Consider the following 26,564-nt stretch of genomic DNA (forward strand, 5'->3'; position numbering starts at 1 on the left):
TCTTCAAATACAGGGTATCCAACAGGTGGTGAAAGTGGTGAAAAAGTAGTGAATTTAGCCAAAGAAGTGATGAAAAAATTCAAACGCGCAACAAAGGCCAAAATTTTCGTGTGAAAAATGTGATTTTGTTAATTTTTTCTTGTGTATGTTTGGGGGGGGGGGCGAGTGGAGAGCTTTCTAAAAAGGCCTTAGGAAGATAAGCATGGCCCAGCGGCTCCCGAGATCTTTGGAGGTGAAACTTATGTGATGTATAGGTATTGTCAGGGGGGGGGGTCCTTATCTCCTTCGAACCATAACCAATTCACCAATTTTCGATCTTTGACTCGAAACCAATCATCATCTTCCCAGCCAAAAACGAATGAATCTGGGTTTTTTTCCTCTCCCTTTACAACCTCAGAGAAAGCCTTGGTTTTTTATTGTTTTCTTGATGGTTGCCGAGGATCTGGTTCTTAATTTTTGCACTTAGTTTAGATAAATAATGCAAATGAAGCGCAAATTTTAATAATTTAACGAGGCTGTTATAAGCGTTTAGAAGCTCAAGTAGTTATTATGTCACTTAATGACCTTATGTTGTCGATAGTGACTTTAAACTAAATAAATAATAAATAATAATAAATATTATACATCGTGTGATTGCATGGGGTCGAGGGAGGGGGTAAAAATAATTTTTTCCCCAAACTCTCGGCCTTATGAAATACATTTACAAAAATCGAAGTTTGCTACCATGTTTGCTAGTTTTTCAACGATTTATAGTGTAGAGAATGTCCGATTGTTCAATGAAATGAAACAGAACTGAATGATTAGAAAGCAATGTCACTACTTTTAATTGGTGATTGAGCTGTGAAGTCTGGCAGCATGTTATCCAGATTTCAGAACAAAATTTAGAGTCACCGAAAATGATTTTTTTGTCGAATTTTATTTTGTTTAGAATTTGAAAATTGGTTTGGAACAGTTTGGAGTAGTTTTAGAGCCTTCAGCAGATTTTTCAAACTTGAAATTTCTGCAAGATTTTACCCAATGAAGCTGGAAAGCTAAGATTTACATTATGCAGCCTAGCACTTTTGTGGCACTTGATAAAAATCTGGAATTTCCAAAATGACACTGGCAACGGTTCCTCATCTTCAGTCGACTTAGAATGTTGAAATTATGGTTTTAGGTGATTCGCAGCATTTCAATATCATCTGGTGAAATTTTGTGAGAATTACAAATTAAAAAATCTGCTGAGGCTCCCAAAACTGCTCAAAACTGTGTGAAATGTTTTTTAATCGACTCGGCGGGTCAAAAGGAATATTTTAGCGCACATTTAGGTAGGATTTTTTAAAGAAAGAATATCCGAGCGCTGTTCATTACCTACTATATTATACAGTGGAATCGCGATAACTCGAAGTTGAAAGGAGAAGTAGTTGACTTCGAGTTATCGGTAAAGAGATGGATTTTGCATCAAGTCTTATCAGGAGTTGAAGAAACAGACCTTCGAGTTAACTGAGTTTGATATAAACACACGTTCCATGAAAGCGAATTTATTGTGATAATTATGTTCTTATATGTAGGTAATTGTAGTTGCCAGCTCATATTAATTTTTTTATAGCTACATAGTGTTCCTATACTTATCTATACATATGTATACTGAGTGCATTCTTTCAAACAGGTGAAATTAATAATATTCTGGACCACGAATGTTTTTTTGGTGAGGTTGTTTAATTTTTTCTCCGTTGCTTGGTGAGCTTCTTCTGCTGTTCCCATATTTATCTCCGGCACATTGTTGCAATTGTTGGTGTTCCTATGTGAGCGATTAAGCAATCCATTTCAAGAAAAGTCTAATACTTTGGAACTCCCACAAATAACACAGGAAATACTTTTAATCACCCGATTAGAAATACTTACTGGACAAAGTGATTTCCTTATATTGATTATTTTCGTGTGTATGCTCGAAAAACATTCACTGTGGAATTGATAACGTTGCAAAATCGCAGAAATGTTGCCAATGTGAGTGGATAAACATTCAAGGCTCGCGGATTGATTTCTGCTTGTGTTTGGCATAGAAGTATGTAAACGTCTTTGCGAATGCTTTTCAACCAATACCACGGTGTAGAATATACGGCGAAAGATAAGTCGGTCGCCTGCGTAAATGCAAATTTATGAAGAAAATGTAGTCATTAGTCATACATATTTTGGTCATCGAATTAGAAAGCAATTAAATTCTATCAGTGTGATGAAAGCTTACAGTTTGTTCCAAAGTAGCCCCAACCCAACATGTTATGTAGACTTCTTGAATTGAGACAAGGAAAACCAGAACTTCCCTCAATCTGATTGTGAGTGGGAAACCTGACTGTTGATGGTACATACGTCGTCGTCGTGGTTCCTTGTCCTTTACAGGACATTGGAAATCGCATTTTTGTGGTACCCTTACAGGGTGAGGCGAATGCCTATTGCCACTGCGATTATTCTGGGGAATCGACGTTGTTTCGAGCTTCCACTAGTAGTTTCCCGTTGCTTTCTAGTGACATCTACACAAGCACCTTGGAGCTAGCCGGGTAGTTTAGAGACCCTGAGCTCCTCAGTGTTGACCTCTATAGACGCTCGAACCAGTTTCAGCTTTTTTGATTCTGCTAACAGATGGCGTGCATTATCTGTTAGCTCGGCTAAACTGGTAGTCCCCCGGTACTTGGCGTGTAATGTTGATAATTGCACGAAAGATTTTTTAATTACACGCACAAGCTTGCCTCTGCAGCTGGGTTTGAACCGAGTACCTCGTGAACGGAGGTCCGCGGCTCTACCTACTACGCCACCGAGGGACTTTGATGGTACATACATGTAAACAAATTTAACCATATTTAACGCATTCCTGATTATTACACTAATTACACATATCCTGTAAATTAAGTTGGATCGCGGAAAAAAAAAGGAATTGAATTTCGACAAAATTCAGATGAGATGAGACCTCAATTTCAAGTTGAAGTTACTCAGAAAAAATTTTAGCTTCGGAGGTGCTCCCTCAGGGGAGGTATGAGTTCACGAAAAAGTCATTTGGCGTACTACTGAGTGGTTGAAAATTTGCAACTCGCATATTTTATGGTAACTTTTAGGTTTGGTTGAGAGTTCTCCTCCCTCCCCTTTATTTGGTCAGCCATCTGTTTGGGGCATGCGGGGGGTCGGAAGCGTAATTTGCATTCCCTAAGTGCAGCATTCTGATGAGCCTTATCCCAGTAAAAATCGAAAAATTTCTGGAGGAGCATTGCATACGAGCTTACACTCTCTACTTTGCTTTTCCAGGTGTCTGCGTCTTTCGCTTTGATAGCACCGATGAACAAGAATATTTTGTGAGCTTCCACAACGTTCGAGTTCTCGAAGTATTTTTCAAATTGCGAAACGAATTCATGGGGGAAAAATTTCCTAGACTCATCGTAATAAATGCCTGCACTTTTCAGGGAAGCAGCGTCAAACGGCATGGTCTTGGACTTGGACGCATTATTAGCGTTGTTGCAATTATGAGAGTTACCACCATGGGTCTTCTTCATCTTTGCGAACTCCGAGGCCAAGCACTTCCGAAGTCAAATCATTTTCTGAGTAACTTTCAACTTGAATGTCTCTTCTGAATTTGGCTGAAATCTTACCGAATTTTTTTTTACAATTCACCATAGAGTTGACATGCTTAAATATTTTATTGAGCTCACCGATACAGCAATTAAAGCATGGACAACTTCTATGTATAGTAAAATAGGAAGGGTAAGACCGGCGACTGTTTCAAAAAAACCTCTGTAGGTTGAAATGAATCTGTTCAAAGTAGACTTTCTATTAATAATTTGTATTTTTAATTGAATGATAAAAGCATAATAGACTTTTAAAGTATTTAAATTGTGCCTAATTATGATTCAATTTTTCGTGTTTAGGAAGAGAATCCTGAAATGAAATTACCTATTGAGGTTGTTGATATCGTGTATGCATTTTCTCATCACGTATCTGAATTTCGGTTCGATACTTTTATAAGTATCGATATTTATATCGATATCTTCACTTAACGAATTCAACTCTTTGATTATACGTTGCGCCTCATTGTGGCATATTACTGCCCAAGGTACGGAAATAATTCGAAATGCCATGTAAGTGATCAGCATACCACACAACATGCCGTATATAATGAGGTGATAAATTAAACAAAATTTCAATGACGCAAATCGTTCGAGTCCAGGCAGTGGAACTACATAATACATATAGTTTTTGACCTTTTCTTCTTCATAGAAAAATGTCACATCAAAAATAACAACCGCTAAGGATAAAACACCTGTTATTACAAGTTCGATTAATATATTCCGGGTTATTTTTTGCGCATCTAAATATTTTTTGGATGTGTGCATTGTTGAAGGTGTGTTCGTCAATATTTCATCAGCAATGGAAATCATTTGTTCTATGTTGTTTCCGTACCAAAACACTGCGATTGCAGGCTTCACAAATAATTCCAATACACAGAGTATGGCTCCAAATCCCATGTAAATCAGCAAAACCAAGTCACCGGTTTGTCTGCCATATACTACATATAATAATTCGGAAACTCCAATTGCTAAACAAAAGGTGTAAAGAAACCAGAACCATACTCGTTTGGTTTTGTGATGTATTTTATCGGTGTAATATACGTTACCGATGATGCAGTACATTAAATACATCTGATTAGCCAATGTTGTCTTGAATCCGAACATATTCTCATTTCCGAATGCTTGATTGATCAATTTTTTAATATCTCTAATCACTTCCATTTTTCATAAGTATTCAATCACTTTTGTTGTTTGACACTACCGAATTGGATCAGAGTTGGTTATCGACAAAATTAGAGCTGAGCCAGTCGTGGTCTTGCAAATTTTGTTTTCAAAGATGGTTGCCTAGTGTCTGGTTATTTAATTTTGCATTTAGTTTAGTTGAATAATGCAAAACAGCGTCCCTCACCGTAGATGTTAATAATTTAGCTACATACAATGCTATGAGTAGCAAGATGCTAGATAGCTATTGCCAATTGCCTGTTGCCCGGGTTGTTCATATTTTGCCTGCGCTCTCTATTGCAATAATGAACTTGGTAGATACAATTTCATCGTGTTTTAGAGTTAGTTTTGGGTAGGGTTGTCTTCCTCTTACGAGCTGAATTTTTCAACAGATCTGTTTATTGGGGTGTCTGGAATTTACAACCGTGTATGGTTTTATTGCTGCGTGATTGCTATGTTTAGGTTGTAGTAGTGAGCTGGAGTAAAATGGAGATATTCTGTTCGTTTTTTTCCCTTCAAAATACATACCGTCCGGGTCAGTTTTGGTAAAAATATTTTAGATGGTTTTCGAGCCCTTATTGGAGAGCTTCAATGGTTTCATAAATTCACTCTCGAGGATTGCAAGATAGAAAATTGAATGTTGAGTAGAACAGAATAATGTATCGAAATGCAGGATCCATCGTTAAAAATTTTCAGCAAGTTTGTAAGAGTAGTTTTTTGTAGGTACTGAAGCAATAAATGAATAAAAGTGATGAGTTAAATTTTATTGGTAAATGAATACATTCTTTGTTGATCTACATATAAGTGTAAAAATACATTACATAAATTGTAATACAATAAATTGACTAATCCGTATTATTTTTCTTGATTTTTTGAAAAATAGCGCTGGAGGCGCCAGAATTGCTGGAAATGGCGAAATTTGGTTTTGGGGAGTTAAATCAAGTTTAGGACTTATTTTGGACATTTTTACTGATCAAGTACGTACTTTTTGAAAAAAAGCATAAATCACCAAAATAGTCAATTTTGTATTTTCAAAAATTCGCCAAAAATCGAAAAATGAACTTGGGTAGCTGAAAATTGGATTTGGGGGTTTTAGAACATGCTCTTTCCAAAAATCGCAGTCCCGTTCAAATCGGAGGCGGACATCTCAAGAAGTTCCCTTATTAGCCGGGTGGAAAATTCACCGAGTAAGCTATAAAATAGAGGTTCTGAGTGAAGCTATTCGACTGTTTTACCAAAATCGTGAATGAGGTAATCAGAAAAACGTGAGATTCTTTGTGAAGATCGAGTTGATTAAATTGAGTGAATGTAAGATACCTACCAAATAAATTGTCAGGTTAGCATCTGAATCATTGACATCAGATCAGCATGATTTTGAGTTCAGGTACTTCGATTTTGCTTTGAGAGTAGTTTCTGAAATTTCGTAAAAAATCACAAAAGTTAAAAGCTGAGCTTCTTTTGAAATCCCAGTTTTCAGAAGCTTGTCTAATTTCAGAGCTATTATAATTTGAATATTAAAAAAAAAAAAAAATGGACGATATTTGCAACTGTGAAATGTAAACTTTTCGTAATAGGTCTAAGTTACATGGTAAAAATTTGGAAAAATTTCAAATATCGTGTGACATATCGTTTCATATGTTTTCAAGAACGCTGAATACGGATATCAACTCATTTTTCAATTTTAACCCCTCCGAAGCCCCTCCCAGAATGACCCTCAAACTTCCGAGTTCAGCTCATGAAAAGTTGAAACTATAAATTACAAGGGCTCTTAGATGATTTTATATTTTTGATGACCATTTGATCGTTAAAGTGAAAGTGAGCTTCTTATACGACTGAGGAGGTGCAAGATTAGAAATTGAAAAAAATGTGGGTATCAAAATCAGAATTTTTAAATGCTCAGAATTCATTTGAAAGACGTATTATTAATCCTAAAAGTCAGAATGGGTCACAAAAGGAAGATAGAAAATTGAATATTGAAAAAGTCAGTATATTTTTAAAAAGGTGAATCTTTTTGAAAAAAATTCACACCAAACCCCAGAAAAGCTACAATAAGGGGGGCGAAAATGGGCAAAAAGTGGTGGTTGGAGGAGAAGGTAGGTACATGATTGGCACAAGAATGTTTCGAAATCTGCACCACGAATAGGTAACTCGTACAGACCATAGGGTACCAGACGTTTAAATTTGAGGGCTCATTTTGGATTTTGGGAGGTTTGCATCAAAACATTAGGTTGAAATTTGTAATCAACGCTTTCGTAAACACCCCCAACAGACGATACGTCGCAAAGCCTTAACTTTTGATTAATAGAAGCAGGAGGGGTTCTTTGCATAAAGGTTCATCTTCTCAAACTTCAAACATTTTTTAAAGAATAATTTCAAGTTTCTTTTCAACGTTCTTCAGAACTGAAAATGGACTTACTCCAACGTATATCATTTTTTTTATGAGGCCAGTTGTAAAAAATGTTGGGTATGATGAGATCAAAAAATTGATCGTCTCGGAGAAAATCTAATTTATTATGCGCTTATCTGAACGGTTAAAAGTGCACCCTAGAATGTTTTTGGCTGGTTTAATATGATGGATCAGGAAATCGACCAGAGGTTTGGAGATTTGGGAAGAAAATTATAACGATTCTTAAACCTATTTTACAGAAGAAACCGATGAAGTTCTTTTTGGAAAAATTAAGGTATGGAGTGATCTAGTTTTTCCAATAAAAATTTGTCCATAAAGAATTTTTTTTGTTAAAAACTGAATCAGTTTTGCATGATGCATTCCTGTGGTTTTTACGTTAATTTTCAGGCGAGGGGGGTGTAAAACGTTTCCTCTAAAACTTGGTCTGTTCTTAAAATTTTGCTTCACATTCTGTAAAAAGTCCCCCTGCTGGAAAAATGTATGCGAACTTGTCACGAAAATATAATTTCTTTCGATACGTTGCATTTGCGTCGAATTTTACCAAAAATCCCAGTACACTGATTTTGCTTCGTGGCAATGGCATTGGCGAAAGAAATACTTTAAAATTTCGTCTCGCGTTTTTCCCTTCCTCTCAAGGGTATAAGAAAAGTTTTACTTACGATGATGAGAAATTCTAGCAAGCCGCACATTTGCGTGTACTCGTAGTCGAACTCGTACATCGTCAAGAGTTGCATAACTTACGTCGAATGAATAGTGAAATGAAGAGATAGCTCGTTGTACATTCTATAAGCCAACTCAGCGCGATGATTCGGTGACAAGAGTACGACGAGTTCGGTTAAATTTTAAATTCAAGGCGAAGGGTGAAGTCGGGTAAAAGTCGTCTCGACGTTGCGATATGTTGGTTTAATACTTTGTAGAGTTACTTGTGCCAAAGCTTTCGTACTTTTGTGGTTTTCTGTCGCGTTTTCAATGATTTTCCAGACTAAGATAGACGAATATGGCTTGAAAGGTGATCCCATCGATGCTATTGGTTGGTTTGTTGAAGGAAACTAGCTTGGAAGGGGAAGGTGAGCCAGCACAGGGTGAACGATAGGTCGTTACAGGTGCGATGGAAATGCTGAAAAAGATCATATGAGCGTATTTGAGTAACCAAGTCTTGCATTTGGTAAAAATTTTTGAATTTTTCATCGAAACGAGATGACGAAATGAGAATGCTTTGATAAAGACTTATACTTTTTGTTACGAATATTTGAGCTAGACTCCCTCGTCCTCGCTTCAAAAAAACACTTCCCCGATATAAAATCCCAACGGCGACGACATCGTGTACCACTTACCAGTGTTGGAGAAATTTTCATTCATTCATTGCTACGAGTACTTATATATAATAGAAAATTTGTCCTGCCAATATCGCTATATAGCTTCAGTCGACATTTCTCCCACGCAAAACGCGAAATTTTACGCCTGGAGAAATGGTACGTCGAATAGAAAATGGAAAAATGCACTACGTGTAATCAAATTGATTACCCGAGAGGGGCTTCTATGGCGTAACCTTGAGCCCTTGACATTGCGACGCTCGACGTCGACGCTGCTTCGGCATATACGATTCGACATTCGTCGTTTTAACAATTTCGAAAGCGCGAATAAAATAGAAAATGGGACATGTTCAGTGTGTGTGCGTTTGTGTGCGAAATCAATGAGAAATGAAATGGGACATTCGAGTATACATGGCGATGTTTCGGGCATCTTTCATCCTCGCCCGCACCCAGAATGAGAGGAAAAAAGGTAAAACTATGTGTACTATGTCTACACGTGCGGAGATACGATTTCACGCCTGGCTCAAAAGTCTCTCATCTCTGTGTGTATTTTTTGGCAGATACAGCATAAAATGTATCGCTATCCTCGGCGAATAAATCACGACCTTATTTCATGTACTCGTATATTGTGTTTCGATTATTCGAAGCTTAACGTCGCGTCTCTTCTTCGCTACCTTTTGATTCGCTTCGCTGAAAAAGGACTATGGTTTGGAAATTTTTTGAATGATTGGCGTGTGAATCGTATTTCGTTCGCAGATTCTTCCACACAAAAGGTCGCCAAAGGCGGTCGGAGAGCGAAGGGCGGATTTTATTATTTATTTTCTTCGTTGCCATCGAAAATTATTCTTTAATTTTGTTTTGTTTGTATTTTTTTACCTTTCGTCGAGTATTTTTGTTGCATACTTACTCGAAAGTATTTTTCTCGTTTGTGTGTTTTTTCTTTAAACCCACGGTTCATATCGGTGATAGAAATATTCGCCAGGTTCGGATTTTCCTTTCGGATCGGTTGAAGTTCCAACGATATCGGATTATTCGTCGTTTACTTTTGTTATTATCTTGAGAAGTTCAATACCTACGAATTTATATTTTTGTTTTTATAATATTGCACCTGATCGAGGGCAGTAGTTTTCTTCCTGATATTTGTGATTTTTTTTTTGACGAGGTCAACTTATGGAAAAAAACCTCTTGGTCACTCAATTTTTCTAGGGCCTGATCAACTTTTTTTTTTTTGAAATTTGATGAAGCCTATAGCACACAGTATATGGTACTGATTCCTCGAATGCAAAAAACTTTGAGCACTTGTTCGGCGAAGAACGTTCGAATGGGATTGTTAGCAAAAAGAAACGCTGTTTTCGTAACATTGTTCAACAACTATAAATTACCTTTCTGCAAACTTATCAAAATAAAAGTGTATAAGACTTTTTTTTTTTTCAATACTCTAGAGGGCACGCACAAAATGCTGCTTTTCTTTTTTCGCTGCTTTTTCCTTTCTTTTTTTCATAATAATGTTTCGCAGATAAAGCTGCGAAATAAAATTTTACCCATATTTTCGAGTGTCTATTTCGTTTGGTAATTTTGTAATAGAAATACGGATTCTTGTTTCTTCCAGCTTTACCCTTCGTACAACGGTACCGCGTGTTCTTGGTAATAAAAAAATTACTACCGAGGTACGCTACATTCCTTTATCCCTTTAACGCGAATCTCGATTCGATTCAACGTCAGTTCTTTGGTAATTTTACTCTTCGTCGCTGCTGTTGCTGTTGCATCGTTGCCTCGTCTCATCAAGTTCGTGTGATTTTTTTCCACTCCAAAAAAGCTGTTCATTAGTGTGCGTGAATGTTCAAGTATGACTTTTATTTTACTTTGATTTGCATCTAAAAAATTAATAGGTACTTGATGTTTAACAAAAAGAGGGTCTAGATCACTCGATTGGATTATTTCTTTATTTGATACCGATGATAAGTACCTTAATCGTGTTACGTGTGAGATGATTTGAGAGAGAAGAGAAGAACGTAAGAAAAGGCGGACGACGCGATGCCTTCAAGTAGCCTGCATTTAAAAAACGGGCAAGATACCCTTTCCGAAATCTTTTCAGATATTTTGTTACATCCTGCGGTATTACACATTTTTTAAATGGAGCACAAAAATCTGCGCAACATGCTCAAAAAAATCAGAAGTTTGCAAAATAAGTTACGTGTTTTTCGTCATTTTTTCTCTGTTTGTACTTTCAAGTTCAAAACTGTTGAGAAAAATGAAATTACGAAAACGACAATCCCCAGGTATTTTCCTAGAATTGAGACAAATGTCAAGAAATTCGTTAAACATGTATGTAGTATGTAGTGAATAAACTTACAATTCGATTCTAAGCTGCATAAATTAATTTCTGCTCGTTCTGGAGAAATGGAAAATCACGCTGGAGCTTCCAGAATGATTGGAAATGGTGAAATTGGGTTTGTGGAAGTTGGTGTCAGTTTTAGGGCAGATCTTAATTTCTACTGAATAAATATATTACCTAGACCTACTTACTTGCCTGTATATTTTTCAAAACAGCATACTTATGATTACCTAGAATTGATGTTTAAAAATTGGTCAAAATTCAAAAATTCAATTTGGGTAGCTGAAATTTCGGTCATGAGGGTTTCAAATCCTGCTCTTCTCGATAAGTTCAAACTGATAGGAGATTGAATTTTCTGCAAATTTTACGTATTTTATTCAATTTTGTCTTAATTAAACGTCTCTTTTTCAAGCTGTGTCGCTTCGAAGTTTGTGTATATTTTTCTTAAAACTTTTCAAGTTCATGGAATGTGGACCGGACTGAACAACTTTCTGGGTAACTTTCAAATTGGATACTCTGCTATTTTATAAAGTATCTCTCCAGTGAGAGTAATCTATTTATTTTTTATAATATCTATGACAAAGTCGTGAGGTTTTAACTGATGGATGTTTCTTTGCTTTGATCTTGTTTTGTGAGTTTTCAACTTGAGAAATTCTTTTATCTATTTTTTTGAGCAGTTCCCAAATGTCTTTTAAGCTCGCCTGCTCTTCTAGTTCCACTGGTTCATCCGATTCATCCGTGTTATTCTTTGGAAGGTTTCTTTTGACAATTTTGGCTTGTTCAGGTTTCTGAGTTGCTATCTGCTCCTGGCTTGAGTGGTCCTTTGCTTGACACGATCAATTACTGTCATCTTTGGTTTAGATATAGGAGCAATTTTTGCTTGATATACTGGACACCCTCTCCAGTTGGCCGTGTGATCACCATCACAATTGGCACACTTGGCTGGGTCTTCATTCTTCGTCCTACATTGCTTTGTTTCATGGTCTAATCCAAACTTGACACATTTGGGTTTCCTTGCACAGTATGTTTTGGCATGACCAACCTGCTGGCAGTTTTTACATTGAGGTAGCTCCCTATTTTTTGCTGGAGGTTCTACCTTCACTTTAGGGTGCAAAAAGAACTCCATTTCCTAAATGGTGTTGTTGTTTTCTTTTGGGCTAAGATATACATAAAAGAGTGGTAATGCCACCTTATATGATTTCTTACTCACAATTTCTCCAGATACATCTTTTTTCACCTCTGTTTTTTTAATAATTACATTGGTGACATTAATGGCATTATGTCCAATTTTAATCAATTCTAATTTGATATCCTTGGGCGAAGTGGAAGGGTGTAGCCCTCTTATAACTACTTTATAGGGTTTATCTTGTTTCACTGATATGTATAGTGTCCAATTCCATACATTTTGTAACTAGGATTCTTCCTTATAGCCTTTGGTGCCTTATACACTGCTCTAAAGCTTTGTTCATTTGAGCATGCTATTTTAACATCTCTATTAGAGAGGGGTTGCATTATAGGGGTTTCACACTCTTCCATGCTTTCCAACATTGCAGTAAATTCAGTAATATGAATCGGTCATTTCAAAAACCCCATAAATCACCATTTAAGGGGTTTTTATGTTTTTCACTGATTCTGATGGTGCATTGCAAGCTCTATCGGATAAAGTTGGAAGGTAGCTCAAAAGTGCATATTTCAGTGTTTGTCATTTTGAAAACCCCATAACTCCTGCATTTACAGGGTTTTTGAAATCATTTTTTTATAAGACAAACGAAGAACATTAATTTCACGAACATTAACGTAATTCAATTTTTTAATTTATGCCGTGAAATGGATAACATTTTTGTTGCTTCTTTATTACATTAAATTAATTGAGTCGTAGATTGCAGGTATAACTTCAATAAATGAATGAAAATCCATACTCAATCATTTTGGGTATTGTAGTTACTGGATTTTCTAGGATTACGTGTCACTTTTCAGGTTTAAAAAAAAAGTCATTTTGAAAACCCCATAACTCCACATATTTCACAATGGAATTGCTCGCAGCCTACAAAACTTCAAGTTCTGGTAAAGGTACGGAAATATTTGTAATCATAAGACCTATCGATTACTGCACAAGTTTACTGTTATACCATGAAAATAAAGCGCACAAACAGTTTTTTTCATTTCCTGAAAAATTTAAAAAAGTGCAGAATGGGGTTTTTGAAATGACTGATTCATATACTATAATTCCACTTGCGGAAATTGGTGGAATACGTTTCTTTTTGAGTTTTTCACTGTAAGTTTCTTTTGACTGGATAGATTTAATGCCGTCTATTGTCATATTACTATGATTTTCCTCTGACTCGTCTATTGATGATGTTTGTTTGCTGAGATGGTTTTCATCCTCTTTTGACTTGGCTTAATGGTGAGCTACTACTTCCCGTAAGATTTGCCTCTGCTGTTCTTTTAACTGTTTTTGTTGAAGTTTATTCTGTTTCACAATGTCACTGTACATAGCTGTTAGCTTGTTGTACGTGGGATCTCCATCATTCATACCTATCATAGTTCACATTCACTATTTACATTCCCGACTCGCAGTATTTTAATTGTTTACAAATAAAATCACTCAAATAGGTAAATTGTAAATTGATTCTTATGCATATGTGCTGCCATGAACACAGCAAAATACGTGCATCACAATACTTTAACCTCCGTGAACTGAGTTGATTAAGTTGAGTGAAAGAAAGATACTCACTAATTTATAAGTAAATCATAAGGTTAGCATCTGGTTCATGAACATCAGATTAGCATGATTTTGAGTTTACGTTCTCAGATTTTGGTACGTTCCTCACATTTGAGAGTAGTTTTAGAAATATTGTCAAAAATCTGTTGAATACAAATTTGGAAAAAGTAGATAAAATTTTTAAATTCGTTACCGACTTTGATTTTTAATGAATTTTTAAAAAATTAAACTTGAGTCAAAAATGAAAAAAAAAATCAAAATTTTACCCAATAGACCAAGAGTGCTAATATTTGGTACGTGTGCCCTGTTTTCAACCCTCCAAATTGATTGGAAAAGGTTTCGAACCATTTTGAGTGGTAGTTCTGGAGCACCATAGAAGATTTTTACTTACTTTTTACTATTTTCCGTTTACGTGTCTTTACTGCAACAAACAGGTGTATGGGGTGGCTTAAAGGACTAGTACTTTTATGATCTGGGTGGTCATGTCCCCAGGGGCAACACTTACACACTGATGTCCGCAAGTCACTCAATGCTCACCTATGGCTCCTGACTTCTGTCTCACCACACCCTGGTAACTGCATTGACCTGTAAACCAAACCAGGTGAGCAGGCCGAGAGACCTACAACCCCTCTAGGTAAATAGTTGATCCCTCTAAAAAATGAAGAGGGAGCTGTGCTGGCAAATAAAGAAGAGGTAAAGCAGAGATGGCAAAAATACTGTGAAAAGCTGATGTCGGATGACACACTCGAAGATGAACTACATGCCGCAGAACACCCTGACGATGATGAGCTGGATATACTGAGAGCAGAAGTAGAAGTAGCCATAAATAAGCTGAGGAAAAACAAATTGCCTGGAGCAGATGGTGTACTTGCAGAGATGATAACATCAGCAATTAATGAGAGCTCCACAATATTACATCACATATGTAACAAAACATGGAGGGAACACAAATGTCCACAAGTAATTTATACTTCCTCAAATACCTACCTCTAGAACAGGCAGGTTTTGTTCCAGGAAGAGAAACAAGACAACAAATTCTTACTATTTGTCAGATAATTGAAAAGGCTCTAGAATTCAACAAAACTATCTACATTTGCTTCATTGATTATGAAAAAGCCTTTGATAATGTTAAGTGGAAGATGTTATGAGGAAACCTTGAAAAAAATGGGAATACCAAAACACTTGATAGATCTGATGAAGAACCTGTACAAAAACAACAATGCACAGGTAAAGGTAGAGAGGGAATTGACTGATCACTTCAAGACCTACAAAGTAGTGAGACAGGGATGCATTCTCAGCCTAATATTGTTCAATGCATACGTATGGAGAACGGATAATGAGGGAAGCTGTAGAGGGATGGAAGAAAGCAGTTACACTAGGAGGCAGGAAAACATCAAATCTGAGGTACACAGATGACACCACAATACTGGCTGAAAACATCAACGACATGAAGGAGATCATGGGTAAGATTGAACAAGTTAGCCTAGTCAGAGGTCTGAAGGTGAACAAATCAAAGACTAAGATGATGATAATAGACAGGGTGAATGACAACCAACCTGAGCTGCAGGAGATAGATGGAATAGAAATGGTACAAAATAGATCAGAGCCGGATAGATGCAATAGAATCGTATTGCTATAGACGAATGCTTAGAATCTCATGGACCAAGAAAAGAACAGACAGGTCAATATATTGGAAGAGCTAGGTGTGAAGGATAGACTCAGCACCATTATAAGAAGGAGGATCTGGAGATATATTGGACATATATAGTGCGGCAAGACAACCTAGAGAAGCTGACTGTACAAGGACAAGTAGAGAGAGGGTAAGAGGTCACAGGGGAGATCACCCACAAGGTACACATACCTTATCAAAAAGGCCACAAGACTCAGCCTTGGAGAATGCACCAGACAAGCCGAAGACAGATAAGGTTGGAGGCAGCTGTTTGGGGAGACTCCGTAGTCACAATGCTCGGATATGAGTGATTGATGAAGAAGAACTGCAACAAAGGCATGAGACACAGCAGGTAAAAAGGTTAGAGTTGAGTTGAAAGTCTGCTGCAGTGAATTTGAAAATAGAAATTTTCACATTTCACCCAATTGAGTTGTTGAAATGAAATTTGCTCAGTACTCAATTTTTAATATGCATGAGCCGGTTGGAGGTAACAAAGGCATTAAAATTATTGAAAAAAATGATTGAAATTAAAAAACATTTTTGTATTATACAAATTTTCTTACAATTTCAATTTTTTTAAAAATTTCCCTGTGAAAAATTTGATTTTGTTAATTTTTCCTTGTGTATGAGGGGGGGGGGGTCGAGTGGAGAGCTTTCTAAATAGGCCTTAGGAAGATAAGCATGGCCCAGCGGCCCCCAAGAGCTTTGGAGGTGAAACTTATGCGATGCATAGGTATCCCCAAGAGGAATATTTTCCGCGAGTTTTGACCTTCTGAGTGGTTCTTGAGTAATTCCTCAAAAATTGAAAATCTATAATCGTTTTTTTTTTTCTCAGGAATAATTCGGCTAATTTTTTCCAAACTCTAACCAAAGTGTAAGTGTCTGTGCATAAGGGCTTTTCCAAAAAAACAACAACTCCTCCCAGCACTTTACTCTCTCCAAAATTTAGATTCAATTTTTTGAGGTCCTCCTTACCCTCTCAAGGCCTCCGAGCAAACTTTTAAAAAAAATTTCATAGCGTGATTTTCTCACCCGAGGTAACAACTTTGGAGGATGAAAGCGAGAAAAAACGAAAAATGAACCAAAATTCTTATAACCTATCCAAGATAGAGAGATGTTCGAAGAGACACCCTGTATACACCAAAGTATAAGAAAATTAGAGTAGATTTTGCTAAAATGTCATTCGGCAAAAAAAATAGTAGAGAAAAAATGAAATTCGAACGAGACGAGACAAGCGTTACGTTTGAAAAAAGGATAAAATGGTATTTTGTATAAATACGTGCTTTTGCGTTTTTAAAACTATAGTAGCTCGAATGAATCCGTACGTTTTGTCTACTTTGTATCTATCAAGTCTGTCTTTAAAGCGCTTTGTAACGGCGGACGTGTTTACGTTTGTCAAATTCCAATACACGAAAGAAGTGTCCCAAATTTGATTGGTAATTTTCTTCCCTTCGTGTTAGAATTTTTTTTCCCTTATCTTTTCGCCTTCGTTATTCGATAATAGAATAAAGAAATTGTTCAAAGGTAGATATTTTCAATAGGTCGATATGGAAATGAAGCCGGCAAACGATTCGTTCAAGGTGAACTACACGTTTAAGGGGGTGCAGCAGATGGAGAGAATAATCGTAATTTTGCGACCGATGAAGGACGTACGGACGCGTTTTTTTTTCACTATTGTATGATCGGATTGCAGAACTGGCTGTATAGTCTGGATTGTTTTCATAAGATTCAGACACAAATACACTACGAGGAACTGGAAGCAGGCTGTTACAAGTACATAAAGCAGCCAGCGAGAGCATGCACGCTGTAGGAATGTGCTGGAAAGCATAGTAAAGTCGACGAGGAAAAGGAGAAAAAGAGGTGGCGCCGAAAAAACACACACGTAAGATATTTAAAGAAACTTTCCCAAGAAGTTTCCATACATAAATGTACAAGCACGCGCGCACGTCTCTGTGCCTTACCATACCGCTTCTCGGCAACCGTGTAAACAAAAAATTTCCAAAATTGCCTGCGTGTTGTGTTGTATAGTATACGAGAGTATATGCTGAGGTATGTGTGTGTACCCTGCTCGAACTGAATAAGAATACTTTATACAATAAAGAGAGAAGGATAAATACGCGTGTACGTATCTCTATCCAATACACAAACACGTGCACACTTATACAAATACTACATGGAAAAGCTACTATATATAGGGGTACTCCGGCGGTACCGATCCGATCCTCTCTGTATGTAGTTGGTGAACAAGCGACGACGATTTTTTCTTTGGCAAAAGTTATATAAGTCGTACGTGATTCGATATTAAAAATAACATTTCGATTCCGTTTGCTACAAATACGTGATTTTGAGCGGCGCAGCTGCAGTGCTGACTTGGGCGACAGATACGATGAAAGCGTAACTATTCGCTATTTTCATCGACTTCGCCATCTTCGATTGGCGAGGTGTTGAGATTTTTATTCCTTCGTCATGGTAGAGAGAAAGGTACTCCTTGGACGGGTAACTGAATTCGGGGGCTCAAAAGCATGCTTCAGTGAGCAAAATTCCAGCTTAATCGGAATTGATGAGTTTGAAAGCTGCTAGGGGAATTTTCTGAGAAATTAATAATTTCAAAAACCACGAAATTTGCTCAAAATCGAAATTATTTTTCAATAATTACGAATTTATTAGTTCGTTAATACGTTGAAGCATTAACATAAATATTTTTTACCATCACAAATGTACAAAAAGTTCTCACCAAACAATGTTACAAGGGTAGCTTCACACAAGCCTGAAAAACGCACGCTTCCCACGGTTGCTGTAATTACATATTTCGAATCCCTAGCTCTACCTCATCATTCAAACTTCAAAGGTCACGTATGTACAAGACAAGGTCGATGATGGTTACAAATCAGGCTGGAAATTGAACGATATTGCACGTGGCAGGGAGCAACGAGGATGGGTTATAGTGATAAGCAGTTGAGACTTCTTCTAATACAACTCCCAGATCCGATTTATTCTTGATTTATTGCGTTCGGGGTTTTGCCTCGCTTTTTTTTTCTTTCTTTCTTTTTTTTCGTATGAAAAATAGCAGTACACTATATGCGTATAGTGTTCGTTTTCACCATCGTGCGCCAAACTTCGAAATCCCTTTTCGATTTTTTGCAATATTCGTATACTCGTGGATATAAATGCAGGCTACTTGACGGCATCGTTCCCCCTTTCTTCCGTTCATCCCGTTCTTTCTCAAATCATCTTATACGTAACACGATTAAGGTACTTATCATCGTGTATCAAATGAAGGAATACTCCAATCGAGTGATTTAGGCCCTATTCTTTTCGTTAAACATCGAGTAAGTACTGATTTTTTGGATACAAATCAAGCAGCAGCAGCGACGCAGAGTAAAATTACCAAAAAACTGACGTTGAATCGAATCGAGATTCGCGTTAAAGGGATAAATGAATGTAGAGTACTTCGGTAATAATTTTTTCATTACCAGGAAGACGGTATACCGTAGAAAGGGAAACGCTGGAGGAAACAAGAACGCGTATTTTTATTACAAAATTACCAAACGAAATAAACACTCGAAAATATGGGCAAAATTTTATTTCGCAGATTAAGAGAAAAAAACACAGTGAAAAAAGAAAAGCAGCAGTATTCTTCTGCGTGCATTCTAATAGAGTATTGAAGAAAAAAAGTCTTCCTTTTTTATTTTCATAAGTTTACAGAAAGGTAATTTATTTATACCTAGTTGTTGAACAATGTTACGAAACGCGTTTCTTTTTGCTAACTATCCCATTCGAACGTTCTTCGTCGAACAAGTGCTCAAGGTTTTTTGCATTTGAGAAACCAGAATCATACACTGAGAAAATTGTAGAGTAAGTTACTTGCACGCAAATTATAGCTTTATGCGCTATAATTTGTAGTACTTACCTGCATCAATTTTGATTACAAAACTGTACGGTAACAGTTACCATAATAGGGGTAAATTTTACCATAATTATGACAAATTTCACCACACTATGTGATCATTGAAATGCCACGCAATGTAGTATACTTACATAGGCAGGTATAAAGATTAAAGCGAGTATAACGTTGTTAAAACGGTATTTGAAAAAAATTGAGGTATACTTGAAAAAATGCTCAAAATGGGCATTTTTTAAATCGTGATTTCCAAAATAAATTTTCGATGTAGTATACAAAAATTTGCCAAAATCTTTCTCCAGCAGATACCCAGTACCGCATTAAGGGTTTTGTGAGCCCTAACCCTGAATTCCAAAATTTTTGTGCATCGCCCCCAAAAAAAAAAACACTCAGGTATCCACTATTGGAAATTAAGTGGATGTGTGCAAACTCATTGAAAAGATTAACAATATAAGCCGTAAGGAAAAGTTGTCTTCAATATTTTTTTTTAGAAAATTGAAAGGAGGATCCAATAAAAAGTTGTGGGAGACCTCATAAGACTCCAGGAAAAGTTTTGGATCCCTACTTTGAATCATCACTTTTATACCGGGGTTACAAATTTTGAAATTTACATTGAAAAGTATGTACAAAGACAAAGGAAGCTAGTGTCTGTCCATCAAAAGAAGATCGTTCTAGTTTTGTTGCCTAGTGCCAGTTCTACTCAAACTGGTGCACTAGCAATTCCAGTGATGCAAGCGACCCCGCCCATTCTCTATATAATCACATAAAAATATATAGTTAACCCTTTGCTATTATCCTTCCCCTTCTCACGAGGAGTAAAATCGTTTTTGATTCATCTCTGTACATTTACCTGTTCTTTTTTCCCTCATCTCTACCTCTGAGAGTAAAGCCTATTGTGAGGACCCCTGTTTTCGGGATGTCAACGCGTCAAGAAAGATGATAGGAGAAACATGACAGGAACAATACGAAAGGTTTGTGGCAAACATGGAGAGGGACACGTATAAACTGAAACCAAAAGTGTACAAAATGATCAAAAGAATGTTGGAAGATGAAGCACACAGAGCCAACATTGCCCCACCAGACTGTGAAAAAATGTTTGAATACTACACAAACCTATGAAGTGATCCCAACAATGAAGTCAAAGCGGTAAACTATGAGTGGAACAAGTATGAGCCATTCTCTTGGGAAGAGCTAGATGGACCTTGAAAAGCTCCAGAAATGGAAAAGCCCCAGGCAGTGATAAGTTACCAACAGACTTATTCAAGAACGCCACAATAACTGTTAAGAAGAGGCTGCTAGCTTTCTACAATAAAATATGTACTATCAGGTGCTACCATACTGAAAGACTTTAGAGACGGAAATGACCCAGGAAACTACCGTGGAATTAGCCTACTAAATGCTGCTTACAAAATCCATGCAAAGATGCTAGCAAGAAGAATCGAGAGCCATGAGGAACCAATAATATTGGAATGCCAAAATGGATTTCGTTGCCTTAGTTGCAAAGTAGCGTATTACCATCTGTTCACTTGATACCTAGTGTAAAAGTGCTTTCAATCTGGAGCGCTATCTATTGGGTTTTAGTGGTACCCATTGGGTAGGTATGCTGGTGGGACATGTCCTCGACATACCTACCCAAAGGGTACCACTAAAACCCAATAGATGGCGCTCCAGATTGAAAGCACTTTTACACTAGGTATCAAGTGAACAGATGGACATACGCTACTTTGCAACTAAGGCAACGATTTTGAAAGGGAAGATCATGCATAGGTGGGGTATGTGTAACAAAGCTACTGGTGTAGAAGAGATGAGAATATATCCTAGAAACCCATATGTACTTTGTTGATCTGGAGAAGGTGTATGCTAGAGTATGAAGGAAGAAGTTGTTTGAAATCCTGAGGAAAATTGAAGTGAACAAACAAATAGTATGCCCAACTGAAGAAATATACAAGGATAATGTAATAAGAGTAAGATCTGGAAACATGTCGGAAGCAAAGAAGATAGAAAGGGGAGTAAGACAGGGATGCCCAATGTCATGTAGTCTGATCAACATCTACTTTGATGACATGATTAAAGAATGGCCGAAAACCAAGCCAAAAGGGCTAGACATAAATGACACCCATGTCAATACCCTGCTGTTTGCTGATGATCAGGTGCTCTTTGCTGACAAAGAAGATGACTTGCAGAGAGCAATGTACAACCTTCAGAAAGTAGCTGATACGTATGGAATGAGAATCTTATCATCAAAAACAAAAGTGATGGTCCTTCGAGGGGAAAGAGCCAATATTCAGTAAAATCGTTGTAAATGGACTGTCAGTGGAACAAGTTAAAAGTTTTAAATATCTCGGATGTGAGCTATCATTAGAAGGAGAAGTTGACTCACAACTTAAGATCAATAAATTCCTGATAGTAAGAGGAGTGATAAACCGAGCCATTCCTCCAAGAAAAGTCAGAGCCAAAACTCGAATAAGAATCTACATTACACTGGCAAGACCGATGCTGCTGTATGGAAGTGAAACATGGATGGTGAGAAAGGATAAATAAAAAGCAGAGTAACCGCAGCGGAAATGAGATTCATGCGAGCCATGGCAGGATATACTAGAGAGATAGGAAAAGGAACAAAGACATCCTGAAGAAGCTAGAAGCAGAGCCAATCATTAGACGAGTGAAAGATTACAGAAAGAAATGGTGAAAATACGTTGATAGAATGCCTGATGAACGGTCCCCTCGGAAAGTCAAAGAATACACTCCAACTGGCAGGAGGAGCAGAGGAAGACTGAAGAAAAAACTTGATACATCGGCAAGCAATTCTTCTACAGTTTCCCAGACTGGCAGAACAGCTCACCTGGTCAAAGTTCAATGATGATGATGATTGAAAATCCGAGTTTTTTTGAAAAAAAAACCCTTAGAAGTAAGGAAACCGTTTTTGATTTTTTTCACTTTTCTGAGGGTGTAATCAAAAGTTATGTAATTTGTCCGGGAGTTTTGTTAGACAGACACCTGGATTCGAAAAGGGTGCACATGCTCTTTCAATTAGCTAAATCTAAGCTCCGTATTCCGACATCCTTGGGGAAGTTGGGGCGGTTTTTTTTTCTTCAGAAACTGAAATTTTTCCTCAAAATGCCCAGAGATGGAGTATAACTATTCCAGACTGGGTTATTGAAAGTATACATATACTTTCCAAAATATTTGCCAAAAATTTCAAAAGTTTAAAGTTTTTTTGAAAGCTTATTTTTCAAGCTTGCCAAATTTCGGAATTATCACCTGAAAATTGAAAAAAAAATCACGAAGCGTGCATTTTTATAATATTATACTTATATTAACAACAACCACGAATTTTTCGTGATTGGATTCGCGAAACCATGAAGGGGGAAGGTCACGGAGCCCATAATTTTTTTGAAATTCAGGAAAATGTCTAAAATATAAACTCATTTTTTTCGATTTTTTGAGCATCGATGATGAGCAACATTGTATCTTCTGAAACCTAAATTTTGTATTTTGTAAGAAATACATTTTTATGAACCTCCTCGAAAAACATTCAAGTCATTTTGTTTGCCAAAATCAGCATCGCTGAAATCCTATTGACCATTGTTAAACTCGATTGACGATTCAATTTTCAGGGATTTTGGTGTAAATGGGGGCGTTTGAGAAGTCTAATTTTAAAAAAAAATTAGCTTGATATTCATATTAACGCTCCTTAACTCCCAATAAAACATATGTCACACGATTTTTTTCCATTTTCAGATAATTTTAGGGACCGATGATGGGCTTTGGAGGAGTCAAATCAAAAAATGAGTTGATATATTTGTGTTCAGCACTTTCAAAAACGTATACATATAAGTAACTATATGAGTACTTTAGAGTCAAACCCAGAATTCTCCACTTTTCACCATTTTGAGAAAAACGCAAAAAACTGATGAAAGGTGGGAATCAGTAGTAGCAGGTTTCTGATCTCGCCTATATATAGTGCTTCGGGTAACAATCGAATTGACAAAAAAAACTTTTTTTTCAAGTCTTTCCATAACAGTAATTCACGATACCATTTTGGAGAATTCTGGTTTTGACTCCAAGTCCGTAAAAAATATCGAAAATACACGAAAATGTATGATAAAATGAGGGATAATTCTAGATTCAAGTCTGTTGAAAGTATCTCAAGGTTGTTTATAGTCGACTAGAATGAAAAAAAAATTTTTTTTGAAGTATTTTTTTCAAAGTTTGACTTGAACGCGGGACTTTGGACCCCCTAACCATCATGGTATCGAATGGGGTAAAATGTTGAATGGCAATTGATGCGTTCCTACTAACTGTACCCAAAACGACCATAATCTCATTTCTGAAAATTTTGGACATTTTTCGGAATTTGACTCTGATCCGGTACTTTGGACCCCCCTGACTGCGTCATTGTGTCAGATAGATAAAAACGGAGAATGGCAATCGATGCGTACCTACTAACTGTACCCAAAACGATCATTACCTCATTTTTGAAAAATTTGGAGAATTCTGGGTTTGACTCTAAGGTACTCATATGTGACACGATATTTTGACATTTTTTCACATTTTGAAGATAATTTGGGGCTCCACCCCTTCCCACCACTTCCCACCACTTCCCTCTTGATCGGCTTGTAAATCTTATCGCGAAAGGTTCATTGTTGTAAATATCACGAGAATTAAGATTTGAAAAAATGAGTAGATTAGTAGATATTCGTATTCAACTGTTCAGCCCTCTCAAAAACTCCATAAACCACGTGTCATACGAGTTTCTGCGGTGGGAGGGGGCGTTGGAGAGGTTGAAGCAAAAAATAAGTCGATGATATCTTCCAAAATGTTTCTTCTAAAGCATTGACATCGATTTTTGTGATGAAAAATTGAAAAAAAAAACGAAGTACCACTTTTTTTTCTTTATCAATTAAATTCCAAGTGTTCTGCGAAAAAAATTAGAAGATATAAAAATTGGTTAAATTTTGATTGTGGTGTTTTGAGACTTTATCATTCCAAAAATGCAACTTTTGTCGAAATTCGAACCAAGCCAGACCGCTGATGTGGTTTTCTTTTCACCGCCATCAAGGAAGCAGTTCACCATCTTTGACCATTAGATTTATAATGAAGATGGTTTTTCAATTGTATAAAAATTTCTGTAAGTACGTTAATTCTTTTTACGTGTCGAATAATTCTAAATGAAGATGGTTTTTCAATTGTATAAAAATTTCTGCAAGTACGTTAATTCTTTTTACGTGTCGAATAATTCTAAAATCACATCAAAATACTCGCAATGTGGAAAAAAATTTACAGAAATTCCCAGTAGGCTTAATTTTTGAAACGGCTGCTTTATTTATTTTTTCTTCAAAGCACGATCGTTTTCGCAGCATTTGCACGTTCCATTGTTTGAATGTTTGTTGCTTTTGTGAAGAAGTAAAAAAAAAAGAAGAAAAAAAACCATTCCGTCGTCTCGTTATATTCCGTATACCTACCTACCTATATTATAGATTAAGAAGGTGAAAAAGGGGAGAGGAAACGAAATTATCGAATTTGCATTTTTACTCTATTTTCAATTGTAAATTCAAATCGAGCTGCAGGTTTTTTTTCGCCTGTTTATTCGATCGTTTTAATAAATACAAATTTGTAATTTGCGTTTCGCATCAGACTTTCGTGTTCTCGGGGAAATTATTCGGACGAGCGAAGTGTGCCCTTTCTGCGTGTAAAACACGACTTCGGATGGGGTGCGAGATGGTGGGAATTTGTTCTCGGAATCCCAAAGAAAACAGAATAGGTTTAGCAGCGCGGCTACGTTAATGAAAATAAAAATGGAAACTATACACCTGATAAAAACTGACGATTATTTGGCGACGACGACGACGACGACGAAGGCGTAGAGCTGGGCACAGAAGAAAAAAAAAGAAGAAGAAGGAAATTAGAAAACATTAATTTGAATTATACACGATGAAAACTCGTCGTCGTCGAACTCGTCGACGACGAGCTTTTTATGAGTTTGAATTGTTTCACAGGCACGGCGGCGTATTCAAATTTTAAGCATTTTAATTCGTCGTCTCCCTATCTCAGTGCATTTCTCTCTTTTTTTTCCAGAAAACACCTCCTTTTCATTGTTTTTGCTCCGCGTAAGTTTAATTTCACGTAGAGAGAAAGAAGCGACGAGGTGAATTTGTACAAATAGAAATCGTGCATAATTTTTTCTCGCTAATTGTTTGCGCGGTCGTATCGAATCTTATAAATACACAAGAAACCGAGCTAAAGTTGAATTAAAAACCACCAAACACGAGAAGAAATAAGCCTGCTTATGAAAGCGCTCAGAGAAGAGGTAAATCAAGAGGAGGGGAGGCAGATCCTCGAGTGTTTCTCCATTTCCAAAAAAAAAAAAAACCGACGACTTTTATCGAGCCACTGAAATTTAAAAGGTACCTAAGAAGATTATACCAGAAGGAGTTTTCGTATATATAGTATAAGAAGTTGAAAGCTTGGATGCTGAGAGGTACAAAGGAGAAGAAAAATTTTATCGAATGAGACGCCAGGGTAAAGAAAAGAGGGGTAGGTGTCGAGAGTCGGATTTTAAAATATCGGTTCGAAGAAATAAAGGCGTCACTCCATTAAAATTCCGTTTTTCCTGTAATAGTTTTCATTTAGCTGTCGGTCGGTCGTTCTGGTTTACACCTCTGATCCCCCTCATCATCGTGCCCCTGGCAGCTCTCGCCGGGATCAACGTTAAACGTATTTATTGTCCTGTCTTGGCTTTTAACTAGTAAAGTATTATTTTTCTCGTGTTTCAGAATGAATGCGCGGCATGAAGCAGGAGGTGTTATCTTCAACCATATTGAAGTTTCATATCATACTACTCTTTTATAGCGACGATGACGCGAGTCTTTGCATCGAGCAGGTAAACATTTTTTTCCCGCCATTATACGTATTTCTAAAACTCTCGACTCGAGTCGAGACTTTTACGGACATTGAACTAGGCTGTTTTACTATGCATTAAAAACGCTAACGAGAAAAAGCCACCGCTATATGCGTCCTTCTGTGTCACTTCGCTCTCTTGTCGTCTTTTTACCTACTTGGGATTGAAGTTTTTTTCCAGCGAAAAATTTCAAATGCTGGTGTTATTCAACTTTGCACTCGACTTTGTGACAGTGACAGTGTGCGATATTTTGCTCGAATTATCAAGTTTTTAGATGCGTTAAAATTTCACATTCTGGAAAAAAATTCATATCCTACGATTACATGTATGTATAAGGATTTAAAAATATCTGTTGATGTGTTTCTCAGAACGATTTAGCCTTTCCACGAATTTTTTTATCCAAAGTACGCTAAAAATATTCAAATTACCTACCTTGTATGCTTGGAATTTGAAACCTCGAAAGTTTCCCCGATTTTTTTAAAAACTTTTTTCCTCCTCTGTTGTCCGGATTTCACGTTATTCTCATCCGAAAACAAATCAAGATCAAAAGTTTAACTAGCTCAAA

General features: G+C 36.8%; 2 long non-coding RNA genes across 2 annotated transcripts in view; one reads left to right on the forward strand and one right to left on the reverse strand.

Moving 5' to 3' along the window:
- The window catches only part of LOC135846271 (uncharacterized), a 200,407-nt gene extending 174,424 nt beyond the window's left edge, over positions 1–25,983 (forward strand). The window contains exon 6 of the long non-coding RNA XR_010558936.1: positions 25,875–25,983. This is a non-coding gene — a long non-coding RNA (uncharacterized LOC135846271). The remainder of the gene's footprint in view (positions 1–25,874) is intronic.
- Positions 1,543–2,805, reverse strand: LOC135848726 (uncharacterized). The gene is made up of 3 exons (XR_010559421.1): positions 2,225–2,805; positions 1,885–2,120; positions 1,543–1,780 (listed from the first exon to the last, which is right to left on the reverse strand). It is a non-coding gene; the product is annotated as an uncharacterized LOC135848726 (long non-coding RNA).
- Positions 25,984–26,564: the final 581 nt, after the last annotated feature.

This window comes from Planococcus citri, chromosome 5 (genome assembly GCF_950023065.1).
Source record: "Planococcus citri chromosome 5, ihPlaCitr1.1, whole genome shotgun sequence".
NCBI lineage: Eukaryota > Metazoa > Arthropoda > Insecta > Hemiptera > Pseudococcidae > Planococcus > Planococcus citri.